Source organism: Saimiri boliviensis, chromosome 6, assembly GCF_048565385.1.
Source record: "Saimiri boliviensis isolate mSaiBol1 chromosome 6, mSaiBol1.pri, whole genome shotgun sequence".
NCBI lineage: Eukaryota > Metazoa > Chordata > Mammalia > Primates > Cebidae > Saimiri > Saimiri boliviensis.
Window position 1 is genome coordinate 104,555,086 of NC_133454.1, and position 13,272 is coordinate 104,568,357.

General features: G+C 45.2%; 1 long non-coding RNA gene across 1 annotated transcript in view; it reads left to right on the forward strand.

The window, feature by feature from the left end:
* Positions 1 to 307: 307 nt before the first annotated feature.
* LOC141584880 (uncharacterized) overlaps positions 308 to 13,272 on the forward strand; it is a 65,852-nt gene continuing 52,887 nt past the window's right edge. The window contains exons 1-3 of the long non-coding RNA XR_012518151.1: positions 308 to 911; positions 10,100 to 10,269; positions 11,917 to 12,045. This is a non-coding gene — a long non-coding RNA (uncharacterized LOC141584880). The remainder of the gene's footprint in view (positions 912 to 10,099; positions 10,270 to 11,916; positions 12,046 to 13,272) is intronic.

The window sequence follows — 13,272 nt, forward strand, 5'->3', positions numbered from 1 at the left end:
AACACCCAGAGAAAACACTTGCTCACAGTCCATGGGTAATAGTTGCAGAGCCAGAATTTGAAGGCAGGAGCAAATGAGGTCATTTTGCCAGCTTGCTCCTGGCCTAGTGTCTGGTTCATTATGGGGGTTCAGTGGGTGCAACTTTGTAGATTCATCTAGTCTTGCCCACTGCTGCTAACGTGCTGCTTGGTTGGGGATCAGCCCCGGCCAGATAACCCATCACAGAAGTTGGGAGTTGATGTAGATGACATGTGTTTGGCGAAATGATATGTCTCATTCTTTTCAGCTCTAGCTTGTGGTAAGTTTCTGAAAGCAAGTAAGAGAAGAGGAGGGGGCATTTGTGATCTGTCCTGTAGAGAAGACTACCACATAGGCAGGTGGTCACACCTGAAAGCATGTCCCCTGACCCCTGTTACCTAGTGTCATAAGCTGAATGTCCAAAGCTCCTCTCCCAGCTCTGACTGGCCTGGCTACTATGATGAGTGAAGTCCACCAGAGAAGACACTGTGGCCCTCGTTTCTCATCCTGCCGTCCCAGGGGTAACACACAAGCGAACAGTAACACAACGGCATTGTCCTCACACACACAGGCCTGCTTTGTTTCCCCACCACACAGAGCAGTGGCTGTAACAATGCCCTTGAAAGACACATTACCCTCCTTTCTCCAACATTGCACTTGTTTTTGTAGTTCTGGAATCGGCTAAACAATGATTTCCTGCAGGGGGTATCAGCCTTTCATATTTTCTGCCTGCTTCTCTGACAGTCTTCAGGCCCCAGGTCAGTGAGTGGCAAGCCAGGCCCAGAGAGCTCTGGACCCAGTGGAGCATCCCCTTCTCGGAAGGTGGGAAGGCCATGATGTTTCACCTCTCCCCAGCAAGCTGGGACCTGCCCTGGAAGAAGAAACCAGACCAGGTAACACAAGAGAGAAATAATTATACAACTCACCATAATGTCGAATCAGTGGGAGTCCTGAGCTTGTTTTCCTGCAAGCTTGGGGCTAGGGGGTGAGGTTGCAGGGAATGACTAAGTAGCCCAAGGAGGATGGGTTTCTGGCTTCAAGACATCCTATTTTCTGGAGAGCCACCATCTGCTGTTGAATAAATAATGAAAAGCAACAGAGGTCAAGTTCAGCAGCCTCCAAATTAGGAAAATACTCTCCGCCAGTCTGGCCTTGTTCAATACCTCTGATATCTCTGGGTGACCGGGATCTTCATGGCCCATGTAGATTTATTGAGGTGACTGTTCCCTTAATAATAGCTGCTAGTATTAAGCTCTTACTCTGTGTGCTGCATATGTTTATATATTACTGTATGTATCTCAGGGTATGAATAGCAATGATATCAAAAACTTACACAACGTGTGTCAGTTTCTTGGTTCATTCAAACCCAGGCAGTCTGGTTCTAGAATCTGCACTTTTCATTATTATGCCCCTTGTAAAGCACTTTTTTTTTTACAATGCCGTGCTAATAAACCGAGGTCATTACAAGATTTCACTTTGAGGGGCAATGATGTGTAATGATAGCTATATGTATTGAGTCCTTTGCCCTGTGACACGCAGCGTTCTAAGCGTTTTGCATCTATTTCCTCCTCTATTCCACATAATACCCCTATCAGATGGATACTTTATGATCTCTATTTTATGGGCGAGGAAATTGAAGTACAGAGAATTTAAGTCATTCACCCAGGGTAAAACAGTGGTTAAATAGCAGAGCCTGGATTTGAACTCAGTTTTCTCTGAAGTGTTATGGGAATAATAGGCCTGCCCAGCCCTGCTGGTCTGGAGTTAGTCTGCTTCTCTAGGTCATGGGGTATAGAGGGTGACTTCAGTCTCTGGCTTCATACAACATCTGCACCCAAGTTGACAGCTCAAGGAATGTTTTTTGTTTGTTTGTTTGTTTGTTTGTTTTAAATGATTTTTCTATTGGTGTCAGCTTTTGTCTTGCATAAAGAAGATGGAATGCTCAATGATGACAGTGAAGAAATTTGAAAGGATAAGAATTGCTCAGTGAGTGATATCTCTTTCTTGGCCAGAGACCAGGCTAAGTTGCCTCATGTGTAGGAGAACATATGTTAAATACACAGGTCTCACAGGGAATATTATGGAAGCAAGCTTACTTTTGCCTTTCGCTGTCCCTAATTTGTTTTTCTGTGAGTCCTCACTCTTCCCTTGCCTTGGGATGAAAATTAACACAGATCCACAACTCTTCTGGCCCCCCTTCAGGAATCAAAAGTTCTTAAGTCATTTTTAGTTCCAGCACAGCCTCATTCAGCAATTGGGAAGTCCAGTCCCAGGGAATCAGCCAGACCTTCGAATTTAGTTCCCAGTGGAGACTCTCCTTCCTTCAGGAAGGCCTGCAGCTGGGAAAGGGCATCTGTGGTTGGCTTCTCATTTCCCACCTTAAGCTTCCATCCTTCCCTCCTCTGGATCACTGAAAATTCTGACTCCTGGCAGGGGAAGGGAAGAAGTCAGGAGGCAGGAAAGGAGCTGGAGGTCCTTACTTGGTTAATTCTTGCCACATTAATGCATTTCACTGGCAGGTCCTGGTGGGTGTGTAAATCCAGTCCTTTCTCTCTTGGCACAATCTCGTGGATACTTCAGAGAGCACCATTATTTCTCATCTTTGGGGATCTCTGAGTTGCTGGTCCCTTGAAGCTGTTTGCATAATAAGACTCCTTTCTTAGTGTCAGGGACAGTGGGGACAGCACGTCTGCTGGGGATCTCTCAACCTGCAAGTGGGTCCCAATACCTGGAAGAGAGACTGCGCTTAAAGAAATCAAGGGAGACAGAAAGCAGGGTCTGGAGGGCTGAGAAGGCAGTGCCTAAACAGCGAGTTTATTCTTTTTTTTTTTTTTTGAGACGGAGTTTTGCTCTTGTTACCCAGGCTGGAGTGCAATGGCGCGATCTCGCCTCACCGCAACCTCCGCCTCCTGGGTTCAGGCAATTCTCCTGCCTCAGCCTCCTGAGTAGCTGGGATTACAGGCATGTGCCACCATGCCCAGCTAATTTTTTTGTATTTTTAGTAGAGACGGGGTTTCACCATGTTGACCAGGATGGCCTCGATGTCTTGACCTCATGATCCACCCGCCTCAGCCTCCCAAAGTGCTGGGGATTACAGGCTTGAGCCACTGAGCCTGGCCAGAGTTTATTCTTGTCCAGGGTCTCATTATATATTTTAAGATCAAAGTAAATGACATCATCCTCACACTATGCAAAGAACAATAAAAGGGAACAGAAAGTTACAAAATCAAAAAGTCACAAGTACATTTTGTTGTGCAGGGGGTTTATGATCGCAGCTCATAAAAGTGACCAGGTGGTGTACTTTATCTATTTTTCCAGAAGGGGTCTCTGTTCAGATAACAATATCAGAAAGTTACAAGCTAAGTTGTTAAACCATTATCTAGGGTACAAGGCAGTCATGCAAGTAAAGAAAAGGTTAAAGCTATTCTTAAAGAAAGAGTCATAAAAGTTAAAAGCAGAAAATGGTTGCTGGTATGGAGTCACTCAGTCTAGCAACACCACATAGTTTAGGCCCAAACGATATCATGGTTGATACTAGAAACTGATCAGTCGTCTTTCAGTTCCTTCTTTCCAATAGTTCAACTGCCTCCAGCAGGAAACTGTGTTTGGGATCAAGCTCACCGTATAGTGAGACCCACACCTTTTGGGGGTCTCACACAGGAATATTCCACATATCTTAGTTCCCTGGCACATAAGCAGTGCCAGACATTTTTTGCTGGGGCAGCCATGACAAAATATCACAGACTGGGTGGCTTAAACCAGCAGTCCCCAATTTTTTTGGTACCAGAGACTGGTTTTGTGGAAGACACTTTTTTCCACAGACCAGGTAAGGAGGGTTTCAGGATGATTCACATGCATTACATTTATTGTTCGCCTTATTTCTATTATTATTATAATGTTTTGAGATGGAGTCTCTCTCTTGTTGCCCAGGCTGGAGTGCAATGGCACAGTCTTGGCTCACTGCAACCTCTGCCTTCTGGGTTGAAGTGATTCACCTGCCTCAGCCTCCCGAGTAGCTGGAATTTCAGGCACGCACCACCATGCTGGGCAAATTTTTGTGTTTTTAGTAGAAATGGGGTTTCAACATGTTGGTCAAGCTGGTCTCGAACTCCTGACTTTGTGATCTGCCTGCCTCAGCCTCCCAAAGTGCTGAGATTACAAATGTGAGCCACCATGCCCTGCCTTATTTCTGTTATTATTACATTATAATATATAATGAAATAATTATACAACTCACCATAGTGTAGAATCAATGGGAGTCCTGAGCTTGTTTTCCTGCAACTAGATGGTCCCATATGGGGGTGATGGGAGACAATGACAGATCATCAGGCATTAGATTCTCATAAGGAGCATGCCACCTAGATCCCTCGCATGCACAGTTCACAATAGGGTTCACGCTACAGTGAGAATCTAATGCTGCTGCTGGTCTGACAGGAGGTGGAGCTCAGGTGGTAATGTGAATGGTTGGGAGCAGCTGTAAATTTGGATGAAGCTTTGCTCTCTCTCTCTCTCTCTCTCTCTCTCTCCTCTCTCTCTCCCCCCCCGCCTCCCCCCCACCGCTGTGTGGCCTGGTTCCTAACAGGCCACAGACCAGTACTGGTTCATGGCTCGAGAGCTGGGGACCCCTGGCTTAAACAACAGAACTTAATTTTCTCACAGTTCTGGAGGCTAAAAGTCTGGATCAAGGTGTTGGCAGGTTTGTTTTCTCCTGAGGTCTCTGTCCTTGGCTTGCTGGATGGCTACCTTCTCACTACGTTCTCACGTGGTCTTTCCTCTGTGTGTGCATCCTGGTGTCTCTCTGTGTGTCCAGATGGCCTCTTCTCATAAGGACACCAGTCAGAGTGGATTAAGGCCTACCCTAAGGACCTCACTTTAACCTAATCACATTTTTTAAAAGGTCCTGCTTCCAAATACAGTCAGATTTTGAGGTCCTGGGGGTTAGGGCTTCATCATATAAATTTTGAGAGGACAGTTCAGGCCACAACAGGTGCTGTCAGCTTTTTTCTGAAGATGAATTTTCATCCTTCCTGGTGATTCTTGTCAGAAGGACCTACACATCCCACAGGTTGGCCATGGTATGTCTCTGGCTTGTGGAAAATACTCAGGTTCCATTTTCCCAGAAAATCCAAAGCCACCACTTTCTCCTCATTCCAGCTGACCACTCCATCTCTCTTGTATTTTGGGATTCTCAGACATGATTCAGCCATCAGCCCTCAGTGACAGTCAACCTCCAGGGACACAGCATCTTGGAGGCCACCCTTGGAGGGTGGATAGCGGGCAATTGGGACTTGGTGTGCACCTGTTGCTCTCTCCAAAATTCCTCCTCTACGCCACCAATTGTTCTCCTCCCCAGCCTTCTTCATGGGCTGGAGGTGGTCAGGTAAGAGGGAAACCTGCTTCATGCCACTTCTTTCGTCAACCCTGATAATGGCAACAGTCACAGCTCACTTTGAAACATGTCTTTTTTCCTTGGCATTACCCAAACTGAAACCATAGTCATTTTTACATCCTGCTACACAAACAACATATCATTTTCCATAAGGACTCCTAGGAGTTCTTCTAGATGTGGAAGAGAAACCTGGAGCTCAGGAAGGTTAACGAATTCATCCAAAGGAGATTATTCAGCTAGTGCAGGGAGGGGAGTAGAGATTCAAGCTTTAACCCACTTTATGGTATACTTATCTGGGCCTTCACCATCCAGGGTTCTTAGAACTTTTACCTGCTAGAGTTTGGTCTGTGCTGATCAAACATTTTCTTCTTAGCAGAAAGCTATAAAGGCAAAACAAACAAACAAACAAAAAAAAACTTCATCTCTGCTTGCACCACTTGTGACACAGGGGCTGGCGACAGGGGTGACAGGTGCCTCAGGAGCCTTCTTAGATGTGGTGTGAGTTGAGCTCATGTACCCAGGAGAGTTCTTTGACTGTTTGAAAGTCCCCCATCCATACCCCAGTGTAATTTAATCAGCAAAGTAACAAAGTACAAGTGAAATATCATTTTTTTTGGTAGAAATGCATACAGGCACTTCTGTTAGTCTGTTTTGTGTTGCTCTCAAGGAATACCTGAAACTGGGTGATTTATAAAGAAAAGCGGTTTATTTGGCTTATAGTTCTGCAGGCTGTACAAGCATGGCACTTGCATCTGCTCAGCTTTTGGTGAGGCCTCAGGGAGCTTTTACTCATGGTGGAAGGTGAGTAGAAAGCAGGCATGTCACATGGTGAGAGAGGGAGCAAGAGTACCAGGCTCTTTTTAAACAACCAGCTCTCTTTTGAACTTGCAGAGTGAGAACCCACTCCATTATCACCCGGGCAACATCAAGTCTTTCATGAAGGATCTGCCCGCGTGACCCAAACACCTCCCACTAGACCCTACCTCCAATGTTGGCAATCACATTTCAACATGAGATTTGGAGGAGACCAACTTCCAAACTGTATCAGCAATACTGCATTCTGATAATTTTATTCAAAGCAGAAGGGGCCATATCATAGCACCTTCTATCTTGCAGGAGATACTTTACCTAAAGAGGACTTCCAAATATAAAGCTATTTCTTTCTTTATTTCTTTCTTTTTTAATCCTCTTTTTTGTTTAGCTTTTTAATTATTTTCTTTACAAACAACAACAAAAAAAAGCCCAAGCCTATTGTTGCCCGTTCTTCCTTAGAAAAGGGAAGGCTACAAATGGGCCTGGCAGTGGTTCAGAGGCTGCGTGCCAAGGCTGTGTCAGGTTCATCTGGCAGCAGTGCAGAGCTGGGCTGGGCTGGGCTGACACTGGGGCCCAGGGCAAAGGCCTGGGATGGGCTGGAGCTGCAGCTGCCTCCATCCAGGGAGGAAGGGGAGGATGATATTTCTGTTCACCCACTCAGCAATTATTTAACAAACATTTATTGTGCCCAAGGCTTTTGTGGGCTCCCTTCCAGGAAAGGGCAGGTCACTGAATGAGCCCTGGGAAAAATGATGTCTGAGCTTCTCTCCAGCTCTCAGAGGACGGTAAAGCGCTGGAAGCAGGTGGTTGAGGGAGAGGGCGCAGAGGTATGGAAAAGCCTGGTGTGCTTGGAGACCTATGGATGGTTTTGAACTGCTCGAGCATGGGCCAGGGATCAGGGGAGGGCAGGAGTCAGAAGAGAGAAGGAAGGAGGTGGAGGAGCTGCCAGTTTGGAACTTGGTAGGCAGGTTGGGCCCTGGGAGGAAGACAGAAGGGTTTGAAGCAGAGTTATGACCATAGTGGGTTTGCCTTTGAGAGGGAAATCTGAGGCAGGATGGCAATGCACTTGGGCATCAGGGCATCGAGGCTCAGGGGGATGGGTGAGGGAAGATGAAGGGCAGAACCGGAAGCCCTGGCTGAGATTATGGGAGTGGGGAGGGTTTAAGCTGGAGATAGTTGCAGCCACCTGAGGGAGGGGTTGGTCTAGAATGCCTCTCAGGTTTCTGACTTGAACCGCAGAAGGGGTGCTATGCCATTACCAAGGTCAGTGTGTGTGTAGGGGGCCAAGGACCCTTCCCAGCTGGAGAAAGTGGGGCATGGCGGGTCCGGGGGTTGTTCTTTCTTTCAACAAACACATATGGAAGGGCCGCCCTGATCTGTGTTCTGGGAGAGGAGAGCAGAGAGGACCCCTTCCATTCCTCACAAAGCCCTTGGCCCAATGAAGGAGCAATTCAAACACAATGGAGCAGGAAGGCCCTAAGAGGAAACTGGGGAATGACTGGGAAAATTTGAATATAAACCAAGCATTCAGTGATACTAGAGAATTATTCATTTTTTAAGGTGTGATGAGAGCATTGTGTTTTGGGGTGGGAGAATACCCCCTCAGCTTTTTTTTTTCTTTTGGGGAGATGCAAGTTGGAGTATTTAGGAGTGAAATGTCATGATGCCAGTAATGTACCTGGAAACAAAATAAATAAATACAGAGAGAAAGAAGGAGAGACACACAGAGAGAAAGAATGAGCAAATACGGCAAAACATTTCCAATTGTTGGGAGTATGTGGGAGTTGACTGTACTGTGATTGCACCATGCTTTTGGCTTTTGGCTTTTCTGTGTGAAATATTTTGTAGTAAAAACTGGAAACTACAAAGTAGCAAGTGCATTGATGGGAGGTAAGGGTCCCATAGGAACACAAAGAAGGGCCCCTAATCAGAATTTGATGCATGAGGGATGCTTCTAAAGAAACCAGCATCTAAGACCTGAGAGAAGAGTGATCCTTGAAGCACGCATGGGGAAGAATTTGGAGGAGAATGTACGAGGCAGAGGGAACAGCGTGTGTGTAGGCCTGCTGGCCTATCTTGCTAGAGGAACAAAAAGACATTTAATGAGTGTTGAATGTGAAGAAGAGTCACCAAGAGATGGGAAGAGCAAGGTAGGCAGGTCCTACAGTCTTAAAGGTATATGGGGATGTTGGACTTTGTCCCAACCACAGCATAGCTAGGGGGCTTCATTTCAGAAAGATGCTGGCTCAGCCGGGTGCAGTGGCTCACACCTATAATTCTAGCACTTTGGGAGGCTGAGGCAGGCAGATCACCTGAGCTCAGGAGTTCGAGACCAGCCTGGTGAAACCCCATCTTTACTAAACATACAAAAAATTAGCTGGGCATGGTGGCAGGTGCCGGAAATCCCAGCTACTCAGGAGGCTGAGGCAGGAGAATCACTTGAACCTGGGAGGTGGCGGTTGCAGTCACCTGAGATCACGCCACTGCACTGCAGTCTGGGCAACAAGAGTGAGACTGTCTCAAAATAAAAATAAAAAGAAGAAAAGAAAGATGCTGGCTCATGTGTGTGCAGCTGCTAGGATCTGGCAGCCCCCATTTTAAGCACTTCATCTATATGAGTTCGCTTAATCCTTACTGTACCTTTATCAAGTATGTACAAATTCACAACTCTATTTTAGAGATAAGCCAGCCAAAGCACAGAAGAGTGAAGTTACCAGCTCAAGGTCACATATCTGGAGGAGTCAGGATTCGAGCCCAGGCATCCTGGCTCCAAAGTCCACACTGCTCTAATCGCAAGGCAACTCTGCCTCTCGAGTTTAGTCTTTCTCTGTGTGGAGAAGGAAGTGGAGGGAAGCAGGACTCTTCCTTGAGGCAGGAAGACAGCTTAGGAAGCTACCACACACATCTAGACTCAGGGTGACAGTGACTTGAACTAAAAGAATGACTGTGGGGATGGAGAGAAATAAATGTGATGAAAAGTGATTTTGGAGTGAAATAAACAGGACTTGGTGCTTGAACGGTCGTGTCGGGGGAAGTCAAGGAAAATGCTATACCCCACTGAAAATCTGGTTCTGCGCCTTCTAGGCAGGAGAAAAGGGATAGAGTAAGAGAATGTGGAGACTTCTTGCTCATAAAAAGACGGCCAGGCATGGTGGCTCACGCCTGTAATCCCAGCACTTTGGGAGGCCGAGGTGGGCAGATCACAAGGTCAGGAGTTTGAGACCAGCCTGACCAACATGGTGAAACCCTGTCTCTACTAAAGATACAAAAATTAGCTGGGTGTGGTGGCACGTACCTGTAACCCCAGCTATTCAGGAGGCTGAGGCAGGAGAATCGCTTGAACCTGGGAGGCACAGGTTGCAGTGAGCCGAGATGGCACCACTGTACTCCAGCCTTGATGACAGAGCAAGCCACCATCTCAGAAAAAAAAAAAAAAAAAAAAAAAAAATCAAGAAGACATTATCAGACCCATAACATCCCCTTTAACTGTGAGGAGCAACCTGTTGTCCATCCAACCTACATATCTCTTGTCCTGGCTCCCAGGAATCCTTATTTTTGGTGCAACTTGCCATTTTCACTGTTTGAGTTTTATAATCTGCAGCTGTTGTAAAGTGTAGATCATTCCTTTATCCTGACTTGACTGGCAAAACAGAGTCAAGCCACAGCACCTGGTCCCTTCCCTAATTGTCTCTCAACTCACTCAGCTGCCATTAGCCTTAAATGATGTGATGTATGCACCTGTCTGTGTTTCCCAAGAAGCCCTTGATCCTTGGGCCTCTTCAGAGGGCTTAACCGGAATGAAAAATTAAACAAATATTGAAAGAACAACAGAACGAACAATACATGGTCATGTCCCTCTGATGCTTATTGATTTTTAAGATCTTCTCAGGCATGGAAACAAGATTCACTGCAAGTATCCCAACACTGGATTCCTGTTAACTGCAAGAGCAGCTTATCGATCAACATGGGATGTCCAACAGGGCAGGAGCAGACCTGTGTCTGCCCCGCCAGTGAATCAACCCCAGTCAGCCCTAAGAGGTGGAGCTCAGGTGGGTAGGAGCTGCACTTAATTGAAATGAGGGACACTGTGGCCCAGAAGGGTCCTCGCAGCATCCTCAGAAAAGACTGAGGCCATTCCTCAGTTATATACCAACTCTCCGGGGACCTCATCGTTTTCCTGCTAAGGGCCCCAAGAATTCTTCATTATTTTTTTCTGTGTCAAAAATAATGTAACTACGACTTGAATTCGTGTATAGCGGGCACGGGTCTCAGAATAAAATGAGTTCATCTGCATATATTCCTGCCTTCCATTCCTCTCTCTCAAGGAATTGTTCGTTTAACAACAGATTCTGCTGTTGTGATGTGCTGTTTGAAGGTTGGCAATACAGCCATTTGCCATATGCCAAATGACAAAACTCCCTGCTGTCTTGGAGCTCACATTTTAGGGGATATTGTGAACAGTTTGGTAAGGAGCCTTCCAATCCATATATGTATTAATATAAACAGGTTTGCGCCATGCATATGATTCTGAGGCTGGCTTTTTTCACCAACAATATGTCTTGGAGCTCATTCCATGTCAGCCAGAATGGTCCTTCCCCATTCTTTGATAGTTGCATAATAGTTCTCTGCAGGGATAAACCCCTGCTAGCAAACATAATTTTTGTTTTCATGAATAGTGTTGTAGCAAACTTCTTTCTGCATGTGCTGTTGTACACACACAATTTTGGACACTTAATAAGTCATGGTATATAAATTAATTACCCGCTCTCTGCCTCAGTTTCCCCATCTGTGCATTGAAAGTAATGATAATAATCTCCTCCCTCTAGCCATCAAGGAAATCCAAATGAAAACCATGATGAGACAGCACTTTACGTTCACTGGCGATGGATAGAATTTTTAAAAATAGATAACAAGTGTGGGTGAAGATGTGGAGAAATTGGAACCCTCATGCATTGCTGGCGAGACTATAAAATGATGCAGCTGCTTTGTAAACAGGCTGGGAGTTCCCTCAAAATGTTAAACACAGAGTTAGAATTTAACCCAGCAATTCCACTCATAGGTATATATTCAAGAGAAATAAACACACATGTTGCCACAAAAATTTGTTTAGAAATGTTCATAGCAGCATTATTCATAACAGCCAACAGATGGAAACAACCCAACGGTTTATCCACTAATGAAGAGATAAACAAAATCTGGCATATTCACACACAGGAATATTATTTCTCATTAAAAAGATAATGAAGTACTGATACAGAATCCAACATGAATGACCTTTGAAACGTTATGCTAAGTGCAACAAGCCAGTTATAAAAGGCTACATATTACATGATTCCATTTATATGAAATGTCCAGAATAGCCAAATGTATAATGACAGAAAGTAGATAAGTGGTTTTTAGGGGCTGGAAGGGAGGAAATGGAGAGCAAATGTGAATGGGTATGAAGTTTCCTTTTTGGGGTGATAAAAATGTTCTAAAATTTGCTGTGCTGACGGTTGCACATATCTGTGTATATAGGAAAAGCCATTGAACTGTATACTTTAAGTGGTTAAATTGCATGGTTCTATGGTCTGAATGTTTATGTCCCCCTGAAATTCATCTGTTGAAACCTAATTATTAATGTGATGATGTTTGGGGGGTGATTAGGTCATGAGGGTGAGGCCCTCCTGAATGTGATTATTTCCATTACTTAAAAGGCTGGAGAGAGACCCCTCACCCCTTCCACCGTGAGCACATAGCAAGAAGGCACTATCTATAAGCCGGAAAGCGGGCCCTCAATAGACACTGAATCTGCCCGTGCATTGATCTAGGACTTCTGCAGAACGGTAAGAAACGAATTTCTATTGTCTCTAAGCTATTCTGTTTATGGTGTTTTGTTGAAACAGTTTAAATGGACTAAGTTAATATATGAATTATATTTCAATGAAGCTGTTATTAAAGTAAGATGGCTGTGAGGACTGACGGAATCACATAAAGAGTGTAGAAAGGTGCTGGCACTTGGAATCTATGTACCTACTACCTCCGTTGTTGCTTCCAGGGGGTGGATTTCTAGAAGCAGAATGGCTGAGCGAAAGGCGAGGTGCATTATTACTATTTTTTAATCATCTTGGAAAGTTGCCTTCTAATAAAGGCTTTACGAGTCAGTGCACCCTCCTAGAAGTAGCGCGTGAGGATACTGGTTTTTCCTCTTTCCTTTCCTTCTCAAAGCAGCCACCACCAAAAAAGTCTGAAAGAAAACACACAAGTGTTCACAGTGATTTCTTTAGATGATGGGATCAGGTGTGAACTTCGTCTTCCTTTTCCTGTGTTGCTTATCTCTATTTTCTCACAGTGCTAAAAAAGGACATGCAATCATTTTGTAATATTTAAAAAAACAAAAGCACCGCCACCCCCACCCCCCACCCCCACCCCATGTCTGTTCTCCTTGAGGCTCCTACCCACTCACAGGCTTGGTAGTGATGACTGCCCAAGATCCTTACTGCCACACCCTGGAGAAGACAGGAGCCCTTCCCATTGTCATGGTTTCTGTTGTAAATTTCTAGAAGAAACGGCCAGGGGGCGACAAACCTAAACACAAAGAAAGTGCAGAAACTGCCTTTTTTTTTTTTTTTTTTTTTTTTTTTTGTCCCAGACCTGTACTTTCTTGCTAGAAGGCACCAAGAAGCCCTGTAACAAAAATCATCCTGTGAGCTGTTGCCCCCTTACCAGCTACTAGACACAGCAAGTTTGCAAATGCTTCATACATCTTGTCATTCACTGCTCACAACCATTCCAGGACAGAGGTACTGGCGCAAAAATGGAGTTAAGGGAACTAAGAGGCTTACTCAAAGGCACACGGCTAGAAAGTGGCTGAGGTAGATACTGTTAAGGTGCCTTCGACTTCAAGTCAAGGTCATCAACAAGGATCTTTTATTATCTCATTTATTTTTTTATTTTTTTATTTTTGTGTGTGTGACAGAGTTTTGCTCTTGTTACCCAGGCTGCAGTGCAATGGCACGATCTCGGCTCACCGCAACCTCCGCCTCCTGGGTTCAGGCAATTCTCCTGCCTCA